General features: G+C 47.2%; 1 protein-coding gene across 5 annotated transcripts in view; it reads left to right on the top strand.

Moving 5' to 3' along the window:
- NAV2 (neuron navigator 2) overlaps positions 1–13,868 on the top strand; it is a 726,136-nt gene that overhangs the window by 328,229 nt on the left and 384,039 nt on the right. The window lies entirely within an intron of this gene.

The raw sequence follows: 13,868 nt of genomic DNA, 5'->3' as shown, positions 1-13,868 counted from the left end.
GGCTGGCAGGTCTGAGCTGCGCGAGGAGAGGGGGCCGGCCCGGGTGGGTGTGGCCGGCGCCCGAGGCCTTAGGGAGCCGCCGAGACCCGGGGCACGGGGGGCGCGGCCACCAAGGCGCGAAGACCGTGCAGCAGCCCTGGAAATGGCAGGTCCTGCCTGCTGAGAGCTCGGCCTCGGGAAGGCAGGGTCTGCTGCGACGGCCGGCCGTTTGTCGGGTGTGCAGAGATCTGTCTCTGCCAAGGAAGGGCCTGAGGCCTCCCTGGGCGCGATGCCCCCGGGCTGGCCGCAGGACCTCGGGAAAGGGGGTCCGGGAGTTGCAATCCACCGGCTCCCGTCGGCTTGACGACGGCCTGCCCCTGCCGGTCCCTCGGCCCCAAGGACGCCAGGCACTGTGCTAGGACCCCCATAGGACCGCCCGGTGCACCAGCTGAGACTCCTGGCGTCCTGGCTGCCTGTTGCGGCGGGGGTGGGGGTGGCGGTGGCGGTGGCGGTGGCGGTGGGGTGGCTGCCTCCAAACGAAGCCCCTCCTTCCCTGGTAGTAGATCCCGGCGCTACTAGCCCGGGTGACTGGGTCTGGGGATGGGGGATGCCTTGGGCTTGAAGAGAACTGGGGACTTTTACCTTTCCAGACAGTCCGCATCACCCAGTTGGGCTGGGTGACAGGCCCCGGCCCTGCAATCTCTTTTAAGGAAATCAGCAAGGGCCAATCAGGTTCTCTTGGCTTCCTGCCTTCCCTGCTCCTCCCCCCCACCCCCATCTGCTAGGAGGGAGCCGGGGCATGCTGGTTTTTTTTTTTTTTTTTTTCCCTTGGCAGTCGGTCAGCAGGGACTTTTGGGGACAGGCTGACCTGACGGATGTGACTGTCCCAGTCAGGAGAGGCGGGAAGCCAGAGGGGGAGGTGGTTTGGGGCTGGTGTCAGGGAAGTGGCAACAGACCAGCTGACCTTTTTGGCACTTTCTTCTCTGCTGACACTGTCTCCACCTTCTCCTGGAGCTTTCTCTGATCAGAGGCTAGAACTCAACACGTTGCTAGCCTTTCCGATGGAGGAACTGGAGCTGGGAGCTAATCGTAAGCAGACTTTTGGAACTCTGGGCTGGAGAAGGCCCTCCAAGCAGATTAAGCTCCCACACCAGGCTGATAAGCATGCCCCTTGCTGCTGCACTTGCTAAACATTTTTGGAAGCTGACAGATTTGAGTGATGGCGTGTGGGAGGAAGGCAAGATTTCCCCCTGTGTTGGGGGGGGGGGGCTGTCTCTGCTAGGGTTTTGTGTTCTGTTCTCGTTTTTTCTGTCATTAGCCACGGGATTTGTCCAGTGGGCTCCGAAATGGGAATGGGCTCAAGGGTACATTCCGGTGAGGTTTTCCTATCCATCCTTGGAGCTGAGGTTTATGAGGTATGGTGGGTGGTATGTGGGAGGCCAGAGCAGTGACTCTGGGCTGTGACACACACCTTCCAGCCTGATGAGGAGGACCTGAGGAATGAGAGGGAAAGTAGACACTGAGATTGTTTCTGGCCTTTGTCCATTTGACCCTATATTTAACACACATTGTTGAGGACTTGCCGTGAGCAGGTTCTGGAAAGGTGATTCATCACCCTCTTTTCTAAAAAAGAAATGTTTTCCAGCTGGCAGGGTCCTAGTCCCTCAAAGCTTTGCTTTCCTTTCTTACTCTTGGCCCACATCCCCAGGATGCCCCCACTGCACCTGACTTACCCTCGGTGGGGCCTTGTGTGCTAATCAGAGGATGGTTTGGATGGACTGCTAAGGACATTGGCTACTTCCTGATGGGCTCTCCTATGTTTTACCAGCCTGCTCTTTCCTTGTCCGTGTTGGGGCATCCTGAGGGTTCTTCTCTGTGGCAGGTGGCAGATTCTTGTTCTCACTGGCCCACCTTGGCATCAAAGTGACCTTGGCAAAGGCAGTTTTCCCTTCTTTGGACAGGGCTTCCCTTCATTCTACCTAACATGGTGCCCATTCACCATCCAGGAAAGCCTCTCTATGATGGCTTGAGAACTGTCTGGCTTGATGTCTGTAGTCCCTAATCCAAAACCTGGTGTTTATCACTAGAAGATAGTCAGGTGGGCAGCCCTGGTGGCCCAGCGGTTTAGCGCTGCCTTCAGCCCGGGGTATGATCCTGGAGACCCGGGATCGAGTCCTGCGTCAGGCTCCCTGCATGGAGCCTGCTTCTCCCTCTGCCTGTGTCTCTGCCTCTCTCTCTCTGTCATGAATGAATAAATAAAATCTTTAAAAAAAAAAAAAGAAGAAGATAGTCTGGAAAGGATGAGTTACATGGCAGATGATATCTTGGGGCCTCTGACTCCCTTTTATTCAAGGAGTTTTTGGTGGAGGGCTGGGCTGTGCAGTGGTCACTAGCAGAGGTTTTGAAGTCTCTGCCTAGGTGGATGACCTAGTCAATTAACTTTTCTGGGCCTCAGTGTTTCCCTCTGTAAAAATGGGCATAAACAACCACAGAAATTGTAAGGATTAAGAAGAATAACATGTGAGGTGTTTAACCCAGTATCTGGCAAATAAGGAACACTTAATATAATCAGCTATTTATATTGCTGAACCAAGAGATAAGGCATGTAGAACCTGGATCTACTAGCCTCTAAGTGAGAAAAGGCATAGATTATCTCTCTAGCCCTTGAAAAGGTATTAACCGGTTTATAAGAATTTATAGAGCATCAGGGGAACCCTGGGTGGCTCAGCGGTTTGGCGCCTGCCTTTGGCCCAGGGTGCGATCCTGGAGTCCCGGGATCGAGTCCCACATCAGGCTCCTGGCATGGAGCCTGCTTCTCCCTCTGCCTGTGTCTCTGCCTCTCTCTCTCTCTCTCTCTCTCTCTCTCGCTGTCGATTGTGAATAAATAAATAAAATCTTAAAGAAAAAAAGAATTTATAGAGCATCAATCAGTACCAGGCATGGCCAGAAGATGAAGGGCACAGCCACTTGTTTAGTGCCTGGCTCTTTACATTTGACATTATTTCGTCCTCACAGTACCACTTAAAAGCAGACATGACAACAATTTCTATAGCAATAATTTTCTATAATAATATAATAATGGCAATCAAATAATATAATAATGGCAAGTTAAATAATATAATAATGACAAATGAATAATATAATAATGGCAAATCAAATATACAATCACTTCCTACATGCCAGGAATTGTTCTAAAGACTATATGTAAAAAACCTCATTTGATTCATCTGACAAACCATATGACATACGTGTTATTATTCCCACTTTGCACATGAGGAAACTGAGGCAAAGACTGGGTTGGTAAGCTTGTGAGTAGCTGAAGTAGACTTAGAACTTGGACAGTCTGGCTTTGGATTCCATGCCCTCAACTGCTGGGCTCTACAGAGATAACCACAGAGGCTTCTGGCTTACTTGCCCTGGTAAGACCCCTGCTCTAACCATTGAGCTGGAAGAATGAAGTGAGGTTCAACAAGGTAGAGTAACTTGCTCCAGGTCATCCTGCTTCAGTGTGATGGAACAGAGTCCAGGTCAGGTTGGTCTAGCTTCAAGGCTGGTGGTCTTCACAGCCTTCATAGCTGCCTCCCTCCATCATTTACCCTGGCAGGAGCATGGGGTAAATAAGACATGGCCTGGGCCCTTGGGGATTGTATAGTCTAGATTGTATAGTCTAGTCTAGATGTACCAAGGGCAACAGGACACAATACAGAGAGGGCTGAAAGGTATGCTTGGGGTCCAAAGGAAGGGAAGGGCCACCATGGCTGGAGAAAACCAGACAGCCTCCTGGAGGAGGCTGGGCTTCAGAAATGGGCAGGACTGGCTTTGTGGGGAGAAGAGGAGGTGAGAAGAGCATGAGAGGGAAGGATGAGGAGCAGGCCATGCTGTGGTACAAAGCAGAAGATGATGTCACCACAGGGAAGCTGCACTTTCACGCAACGGGTAATTGCTCTGTATCTAGCATCTTCCTTTTATTTTTTTATTTTAATAAATCTATTTTTTATTGGTGTTCAACTTGCCAACATACAGAATAACACCCAGTGCTCATCCCATCAAGTGCCCCGCTCAGTGCCTGTCACCCAGTCACCCCCACCCCCCCTTCCCACCACCCCTAGTTTGTTTCCCAGAGTTAGGAGTCTCTCATGTTCTGTCTCCTTTTCTGATATTTCCCACTCATTTTTTTCTCCTTTCCCCTTTATTTCCTTTCACTCCTTCAACTGCGAGATGCTTTTGTTCGGCTCCCTGCCTTTTAAAAGGAAGATGCCATTTTTTATATTTATTTATTTTTAATATAAATATAAATATAAATATTAAAAAATAGCATCTTCCTTTTAAAAGGCAAGGAGCCGAACAAAAGCATCTCGCAGTTGAAGGCTTGGCTCTGCCTGCTGGCTGGTGGATAAGAATTCTGGGCATGCAGGCTCCTTAGGAGAAGGTGGGAAGTGGTGTCCATAAAGACCTGGTTCATAACAGACCCTTGGGAAAATGACAGTCATTATTGTTATTAGCTTGAGGTTGAGAATATTCAACATGGTAGTTACAGGGGAAGGGAGGTGGTTCTCACGGCTTCTTTTATTATGCAGCAGCTGTGTTCAGCCAGTCCAGCCCTGTCCCCCCAAGCCTGTTCTCCATGTCCATCAAGTGTGAAAAGACCTAAGGTAGCCAGCAAAAAAGCTTTAGGTCAAAAAAGCTTAGGCCCACTGTCAACTCCCCCGGCCCCTCACCTTGAACCTCTCCCACAAACCTACAGCTGGGCTCTACCCTAATTGGGGGGGCGGGGTGGAGGTGGGGTTTGCTGTGCTCTGCAGCAGCACATCCCTCCCGAATTCCCTTCCTCGTGCTGGGATACCTGGGCCTTCCCCCAAGAGTGAACATTTATAGCATCTGCTCTGTTAACGTGGTGTATAAATTATGACCATATGCAAAGAATTGTTTCAGAGGCATGCTCTGCGTTAGTTCAGAAACCCTGGCCAGTCGACCTTCAGATAAGGAATGTGCATGAGCTATTTGAGGAGAGGTTAGCTTATTTTTAAGAAGCAGCTGCAGGAAAAAAAAAATTATATATATAATACTTTGATATTTCCTGTTTTTAGGAGCCTGGTGTTCAACTTGCAACTCATTTCTTTAAAAAAGTAATTAGAAGTGATTGAAATCCTCTGTGGGTGTTTTAGATGTTTAAAAAGAAAGAGCAGGCGAGGCCCTTGGGAAGAGAGTGCAGCTCTAAGCTTACAACCTGTTGCAACTTTGCCCCATTGTGTTTTGATTAGAATCCTTGCTCCATCATCAGAGTTGATTATGGATTTGATTAGTGCATTTTTCTGCTATTGTGTTATTGCCTCTCTTCTCTTTCTCCGTTCTTAGAGGGGAATGTATAGCATGGTTATCCGCCAACATGCAAGAATGTTTATATTTCGCATATTATTGCTTATTCCACGGGTTAATTTTCTGAAGACACTTGAAAGGTGGGACGGGTGGCTTATTTAGGATATCATTACGGGTGTGTATATATATATGTATATAAAGCCATCTACTTCAGGGTGTGTGTATATACACGCATACACACGCACACACATATACAAATATATACACATGGAACAGCTTAAAGTAATGAGCACATGTAAGCGCACACACATCAAAGGCCAAGGCTGGCGGAATTACAGCCCAACTTCCAGCCTTCAGAATAGCTCGACGTGCTTCCCACTTCTCACACTCGCTTCCTCTGTGACCAAGACCAAAGCACTAAATCTTGGTGTCCGTGTTACCTACTTAGAAGACAGAAGAGATGTGGCCTTGAGAGAGGGGTTTTATTTATTTTTAAGATTTCATTTATTTATTTATTTGAGAGAGTGAGAGAGAGAGAGAGAGAGAGAGAGACAGGCGGGGGGCGGGGGGAAGCAGACTCCCCACTGAGCACAAGGTCCAGAATCTTGGGATCCCGACCAGAGAGCTGAGAAGGCAGATGCCTAACTCACTGAGCCACCCAGGCACCCTGAGGGAGGTGTTTTAATTAAGACTTAGTGAATCCCCTGCAGCTAGTCTGAAAAAGCCGAACCACCCAGGGAGATTTTGGCTTGAGGTCAGAGAGATTCTTCTTTCTTAGAATCTGCTTAAACAGCGGGGAAGGGAACATCTATGGAGCATCTGCTATGTGCCAGGTAGTCTCTGCTGCTATATATGTATAAAATATACACATATATATATGTTTTGTGTGTACATATATATGACTTGATATACATATTTGTTTTATATATTGGTATATATATTTATTTATGTATAATTTGAGACACAAGAAGTGGGTAAAATGTAAAGCAGTCTATGCATTTTATATGAGGAAGCTGAGAGCAAAGGGAGTTTGCACTTGGAGGCAGTTTTACACAGTAGGTAGGTCAGGCTTCACTGAGAGATAGACCAGAGTTTGAATCCAAGCTTCAGGCAAGTCACTTAATATCTCCCAATATTGCATCTTCACCAGTAAAGTAGAAGTTGGTATACAGGTAGGTTACTGGGCATGGTGTCTGGCATGTCATAAGCAAGGAATATGTGATATTGCCTATTTTTATTCCACAAGATCAGAGCCAAGTTTGGAAACCAGATCTGCCTCATAACAAGCTCATGTTCTTTCCACCCTGCCCCTCTCCCAATTGCCTCCCAGGTGCACGGTTGATTACATGGAACAGCAGATGAATAGCATCATGAAAGCAGAAAACATAGGAGGACTTTGGTTAGATTGAATGGGGAGCAAGGGTAAATTAAGAATAATGTCCACTAAATGAGTCATATCCAGAGTTGTGAAATGAAACCCCCACATTTTGGTTCCAGACGTGTCATCCCTATAGCACCAACCAAGCCAAGGGATCCATTGCAAACCAAACTTATGGGAAGCCTTCTTGGTAAGACCTCGTCTGAGCTAGCACTGTAGTCACTGGACAATATAATGGCCTTGCCATTATGACGAAGGGACAGTCCCATTGGTTGGGCTTCTGAATGGCTACTTATTGTTTTGAGGGCAGAAGGAAAGCCCTCTTCCATTAGGCTGGCATGATTATGGTGGGAGCCGGGCCTTGTGATCAGTTTGGTCATTGAGGTGCCCCAAGGCATGGCCAGCTGCCCAACGGTGTTTTACTAATTGCCTCAGAGCCAATTTCAATGGCTGCTCTGTCTCTTGGTCGCATTGTTCAAGGAGATGGACAATGTGTTCCTAGAATGTCTTGGGCAGAATGGGTCATGTGATTTGAGGAATAAAACTGGGTCAGGCTTTTTGTGTTTCAGTCCACACTCACAATAGTGAGTGACACAGAAGTTTTCTCAGGAACCTTAAGTCACCCACACAGAACCTAAAGAATGACTCATGATTTAGTGTCTCTTTCCCAAGGAAAACAGACCCTCTCTTATGTTTTGCAAACACTGGCCCCATAGCCTCAGAATATTTTGTCTTTCCTTCCAAGTGAAACACTAGTACCTTCAGTGAATTTTAGGTTGTTCCAACCCCTTTCCCGTCGTGGTAGGAGTCAAGATAATTATGAGCCTGGCTCCCAGAGTTCTTTTAGGGCCTCTGAACAAAATCAGTTACTCACAGAGGTGTGACAAAGGAAAAATAATGATGCTGAGACTCTCTGACACTGACTGGGCAAAGCCTCCATACCTGTATAGTGCATGGCACCAGACACGTATCATGTCATTTAATCCTCACGACATCCCCTGAGGAAGAGAAATGGAAGGGACAGCTCTGAGAGTCAGCAACTTCGGTTCTAGTTCTGTCTCTTTGGATGCTTTGCTGCATGATCTTCAACAAATCACATTGTCTTTCAAGCCTCAGTTACCTGACCTATAAAATGGAGAGGATAATTCTTGCTCTCTCTTTTTTGAAGGGTTCTTGTGAAGCTCAACAGAAGCAATTATTAGGACGGAGACAGTGGTTGAGGAGCCTTACACCATAAATACCCTTTAAGGAAACCAAGGCTGAGAGAGGTTAGCTACTTTTCCAAGTAACACGGCTAGTAAGTGGTAGACCTAGACTTAGAGCCCATATCTGATTGACTCTGAAGTCAAAATTCTTTTCTTTTCCCAAAGATTTTATTTTTAGGTAATCTGCACCCAACAAGGGGCTTACAGTTACAATCCCGAGATCAAGAGTTGCACACTTTACTAATTGAGCCGGCTGGGTACCCCTTAACCCAAAGTCAAAGTTTTTAAATAGCACGTGTAAAAGCACTTTGAAAAAAAAAAATCTGAAAAGACATTGTTAAGACAAATCAAAGTAAATTGTAAATTGCTATAAAATTTCCTTTGGGTTGTTACATATGATGTTTGACTCCTCCCTTTTGCCCCAAAGGTTTGGAGACATTGAAAATATTCTTTAGATATTAAATAAATATTAGTTGCTCAATAATAGCAGTTAAACTTCTCTGGGATTTGTAAAATTCCAAGTGCTCTGAGGCCGCAAGGTCCACTAAATGTCATCACTGTGTAGCTGGCAGGGCTGATCCTGGAGAGAAGAAGGGAAAAATGGGGAATTTGAGGGGAGTTTTGGTGGCTCAGTCAGTTAGGTGACTGACTCTTGGTTTTGACTCAGGTCATGATCTCAAGGTTGTGAGATCCAGCCCCACACTGGGCTCTGCACTCAGCACTCAGTGAAGAGTCTGCTTTAGATTCTCTCCCCTCCCTCTCCCTTTACCTCTCCCTCTGTGCATGTGCTTGCTATAAATAAATAAATGAAAAATTAAATCTGAAAAAAATGGGGGATTTGTTTTGAATCCTTTGTTGGCATGAGGAAACAATCAGATAAATTCAGATTATGGATCAATCTTTAAGACAATAGTCCTGGTATCTTCAAAACTGACAATGTCAAGAAAGACAAAACGTTTTAAAAGGTAGATGGAGAAAAATAGACCGAAGAGCTATGATGACCAAATCCAGGGAGCGATCCTTGACTGGAACCTGGATAAGCAAAACTACAAATTCTGAAAAGTTCCTTTTGGGGACGATTAGAGAGATTTGAATTCAGATGGTGTATTAGATAGTATTATTCTATTGATGTTTACAGTATTGGGGTTATGTAAGAAAATGTCCTTTTTCTTTGGGAGATACATGCGGAGATATTTAGAGATAAAGTGTATTGGTGTCAGCAACTAACTTAAAGAGTTCGAGGGGGAAAGGTTAGTATGTCTGCAGAGAGGAGAAAGTAAATGTCACAAAACGTTAACAACTGGTAAATCAGGTAAAGATACGTGTGCAATTCTTTCAATGTTTCTGTTTGAAATTTTCCAAAATAAAATGTTGAGAAGCAATACCAAACCCTGGCTAAAGAGTATAGGTTAGCAGTTCCCCTTGACATCTAGAGTACACCCACGAGAACATAAATGAGATAGGAGTGTGTGTGTGTGTGTGTGTGTGTGTGTGTGTGTGTACTGACAATAAATAGCCTGGCCAAGTTTATTTCCCTGGGTTTCGGATCTGGAGTCCTTATCTCCTTTCTGGTGTAGTGTGAGAATCTTGGCTTAATTCCTATTCTTTCATGAGAATCGTTGCTGACATTTTGGTGCAATCACAAGATCCGAGTTGATTTGAGCATCTCTTGTAAAAATCTAGGATGTTTCCAAAGTCGAAGATATAAAAGAAATTGCTTTTAATGAGGAAAAATTTAAAAATATTAAAACCCCTGGTTGAGTCCTCCTCATCTAGGCAGTGAGAAGGTGAGGAGCATGAGTGGAAGCAAGCTCCTTTCTCTGCTTCAACGCTTTTTCCTTACCCACTGCTTCGGGCTCCTTTGCCTGCCTAAATCCTCCCCATCCTACCCATTCAAGCTCAGGCCTAATGTGACCTCTTCCAATACGCCTTCCGCCATCACCAGGGTAGCGTCTCTACTAGATGCTCCCAGCCTGCCGTAGAGCCCCCATGGCTTGGCCTGGGATTGCTTACTTAGCCAGACCATGGCTTCCATGTGGTCAGGGATGTGTCTTTTTTTATCTCTGCTGAGACAGGGTCAGCACATAGTAGGTTCCTGGTTGATATTTGCAGACAAAAAGAGGGATGGGAGGGGGAAGATGAAAGAAGGAATTGAAAAACAGGAGTAAGTAGATATGGAACACCAGCTGTGTTCATGAAGCCATGTGTTCTGCAGAACTCCCTCCTGGCATGTGAACTGTGCAGATCACGTGACGGTGGGTGGCCAAGTGTCGGAGACACGGGACGACCTGAACCTTGGCTAAGGCCAGCCTCAAAGCTCTGCGACCCGGGCTCTTAGGGAAGCACGCGTGGGCTGGCTGGATAGAAGGAGGAGGCCGAGTCCCTTATGCAAGGCTGTTTATAACGTCCCAATGGTCTGCTGCTCCAGTGGAAGATCTATCAGGGTGTGACAGTGACTGTACGATCGGCTGGAGGGGTTGAGGGGGAGAGAACACCAGGGGCTTTGGAGGGCTTTGGCCTACACATGCATGCACGCACGCACGCACACACACAGGAAGGGGGACCTGACATGGGTTCTGAAGGATTTTAGCTGGTGAAGAAAAGGGGAGGGCTCAGAGAGTCCCAGGATGGGACAGCCTGCCAGGAGTAATGAGGACAGCAATCGTTTACGTGCCATTTCCATATGTAATCTCATTCAGTCCTCACACAAACCTTCTGACTCAGTATTGATCCTGTTTTACCAGCAAGGAGATGCATGAGGAGTCACTAGGGAGACCAGCCAGAGAGGGGTCCTGGAACTTCCTCAAGCCGCACGACTGCTATGGACGGTGACAGGATTCAAACTTGGGTGTCTCTTAAGCTCAAAACCTCTTAACCACTGCCTTCTTCTGCCAGTAACCGGAGGAGGCCTGAGTCCCGTGCTGAGATGCAGCTTTAGACAACCAAATGTCCAAACCCTCTTCTCCTGGGAGCCTGTTCCCCACCTCCCTGGCCTTGGCCTCCTGTGCCTGTCCCAGCCTGTCTCTGGAGGCTCCGTGTTTATCGAGTGAGGGGCCCCTTTGGCTTTTGCCCACACACTGCTGCAATCTGGGCATGATCTTGTTCTCTCACTGCCGTGGCTGCCTCCCCCTCCACCCCCCCCCCCAGGTCACCCCTGTGTTGCAGGGCCCAGCGGGGTCCATGTGCTTAACAGCTGGCAGGACTTCCCTTCCTGTCCTCCTGCCATAGGCCGCTTGGCGCAGCTCTGCAGACAGTCCCCATTTCATGCTGATTTGCTTTGATTCTTTTCAGACCTGGGAGTGACGCATGTTTACGTCAGAATGTGTGAGCCACAAGTATTCCAGAGCTGTTAGACCTTCCGGTGTGGAAACTTTGGTTGTTAGCTGCCTCTGGACAGAAGAAGATAGCTCTGGGGGGTGGAAAGCACGATTTAGGTGACAAAACCAGCTTTAAAATAACCAGGCTTACTTAGGATGTCTGCTTAGTGATCTGTGCCTCTCCGGACTAGACACTTGAGACATCTGAGCCAGTGTAGCCCTTAGAGGCCGCCTATTCTCACAGCTCCACTGTACGGATGGGGAAACCATGGCCCAGAGAGGGGTGTGACTTGCCCACAGCCAGGCAACAAGGCCAGAGCAAAACTGGAACCTAGGCCTCCCATCTTCTGGCCCCAGTATCCTTTCCACCCCACTCTTGGTGGCCAGAGGGTCCACTCTGAATGAATGACCTGGTGGTTTAAAGAAGTGGATCCAGCCCTAAACTCTGTTTTTTCCTCCTCCTTCTACCAAGTGGTAAAGTACTCTTAATCCCTTCCTATCAGAAAGCTTTTGCATTTGACTCAATGGATCAGAAAGCCAGGACCTCTATGTGGATGGTGTCACTGTATCAGGACACCACCACTGAACACCTCCCGTGGGCCAGACACTTTATATACATCATCTTACTTAAGCACTCTGATTTGTGTCCCTACTCTTTCTGTCCACCCTCTTAGAGCCCCCGTCTCCTCCGAAGCTAGAAGTCCGAGAGACCTGGGTTAAAAATCTTGCCTCCCCATTTATCGCCCAGGCGGCCAACTTCCCCAGTGTTAGCGTGGGGCCTGGGACACCGTAGGCCTGATAAATAGTTGTCGAACCGCAGCTTAGACAAGGCACTTCCACCTCGCCTGAGTTTCCCCAGGGCAAGTGCAGCATTTCAGTGGGTCACTCGGATTAAAGCAATTAGCATGCGTAAAAATGCCTGGTGTGGGGTAGATGCTGGTATTTACTGAGCACTTACTATGTGCTGGGCAGTCTTCTAAGCATTTTCTGTGGATTTTGCAGCTTCATCATCACCAAAGCAATAACCTCTGAGGTAGGCACTTTGGTGATCGTCTCCGCTTTATAGATGAATTATAGGCATTACAGCCTCAGCTACTTGCCCAGGGTCCCCCACCTAAAGTGGAAGGGCCAGGCCTGAAACTCAAGCAGAACCTGCAGAGCCTGAATCTTCAGCCATTGCATGGTCCTCCCTCTGTGCTGCTTCTCACTAAGCTCGCATCTAGCTGAGGCTGGGGAAGAGAGACTCAGGCAACTGAGGGCACATGCAGGGGAAGTGACTTGCCTAAGGCTCTCCGGGGTGAAAAGTAATAAAACCCAAGAAAGACTTGCCTTCTACAGTAGCGTGGGCCTTAGTTCTTTAAAAGGCGCTGCCTCTCTAAGGGGAAGGGACAAACGATTTTGCCCCAGGAAGCTGTCCCAGACCAGACGCCGTCACCAAGAATCAGTACTCCCAACTGCCTGGTGGACTGTGTGACTTTCCCCTTGGGCCCCTGCTTCTCACTCATTTGGAATCATTCCTTCTCTGGATTGCAGAGCAGAAACCAATATAAATTTGACCTAGTCCCTAGAAATGTTTACCTGGCTAAAAATATGCCGGCTTTGTGATATTTTTAGCCAAACTTAGATTCGAAATATATGAATTGCCCACACCCATGTATTAGGCATGAACTGTTGGTACATTTTGTAACAGGAAGCTGCTGGTTTTCCATTCCAAAGAACTGGAATTCGGTCAGAAATTTGTCATTTGCAAATGCCAACTCTCACCACATTCCACTGCTGTTTTTAAGAGCGTCTCGTCACCTGGATTCGGAGGAAGCAGGCCATGGGTGAGGCCAGCCTGGCCAGGCTGCCTCGGTGTATTCTCCAGGTCTAGTGCCTTCCAGGCGACCTCCATCTGGCTCTCCCCAGGCCCACGCCATCTGTGGTGTGTTGCCTTTGGACTCGTGTATGGGCAGACAGGGTGCTTATTTTAGAACTGGAAGGAGAGGAGATGTATCAATAATAATAATAAAAAAAAAAAAAAAACGGGGAAGGAAAAATCCATTCAGTGATTTTAAAATATCTCGCCCTTAACAGGGCAGATTATTTTTGTTTCTTAAAAACAACTGGTAGTTTACTCCTCGAAACAGAGCTGGAAATAGAAATGTATAGGACTATTAAAAAAAAAAAAAAAGGAGAGACTGGGGAGATGTCCTCTTGGTTTTACCACCCTGACTCTCGCACACAGAGTAGGTCTTTTCCCCAACCATCAAAGCCTCTCCTGCTCCTGATGGGCAGACTTGGGAACCCTAGAGCTATATCACAAAGACCCTGTTTTCTTAGCCCTTGATTTTGTAGATGAGAAAGCTGAACCTCAGGGCCTTTGCACTTGCTGTTCTTTCTGCCTGAAATGTCTTCCCAGATATGGACATGACTCACTCCTTTACCTTTGGTCTCTGCTCAGAAGTCACTTTATCAAAGGTACCTTTTCTGACCACCCTATATAAAATAGCAATCTGTCCTCTTATGTCGCCTTGCCTTGCTTTATTTTTCTCCAGAACCTGAGCAGTCTTCTGACATGTTTCGTGTTTATCATGTGCTTTCCTCTACTAGACTTTCAGCTCCATGGGAACAAGGGATTTGTTCAGCTTGTTCACAGCTGTATCCTCAGCACAGGCTAAGTGCTTACTAAAT

This window comes from Canis aureus, chromosome 23 (genome assembly GCF_053574225.1).
Source record: "Canis aureus isolate CA01 chromosome 23, VMU_Caureus_v.1.0, whole genome shotgun sequence".
NCBI classification, from domain to species: domain Eukaryota; kingdom Metazoa; phylum Chordata; class Mammalia; order Carnivora; family Canidae; genus Canis; species Canis aureus.
This window is presented reverse-complemented; position numbering and strand designations above follow the sequence as displayed.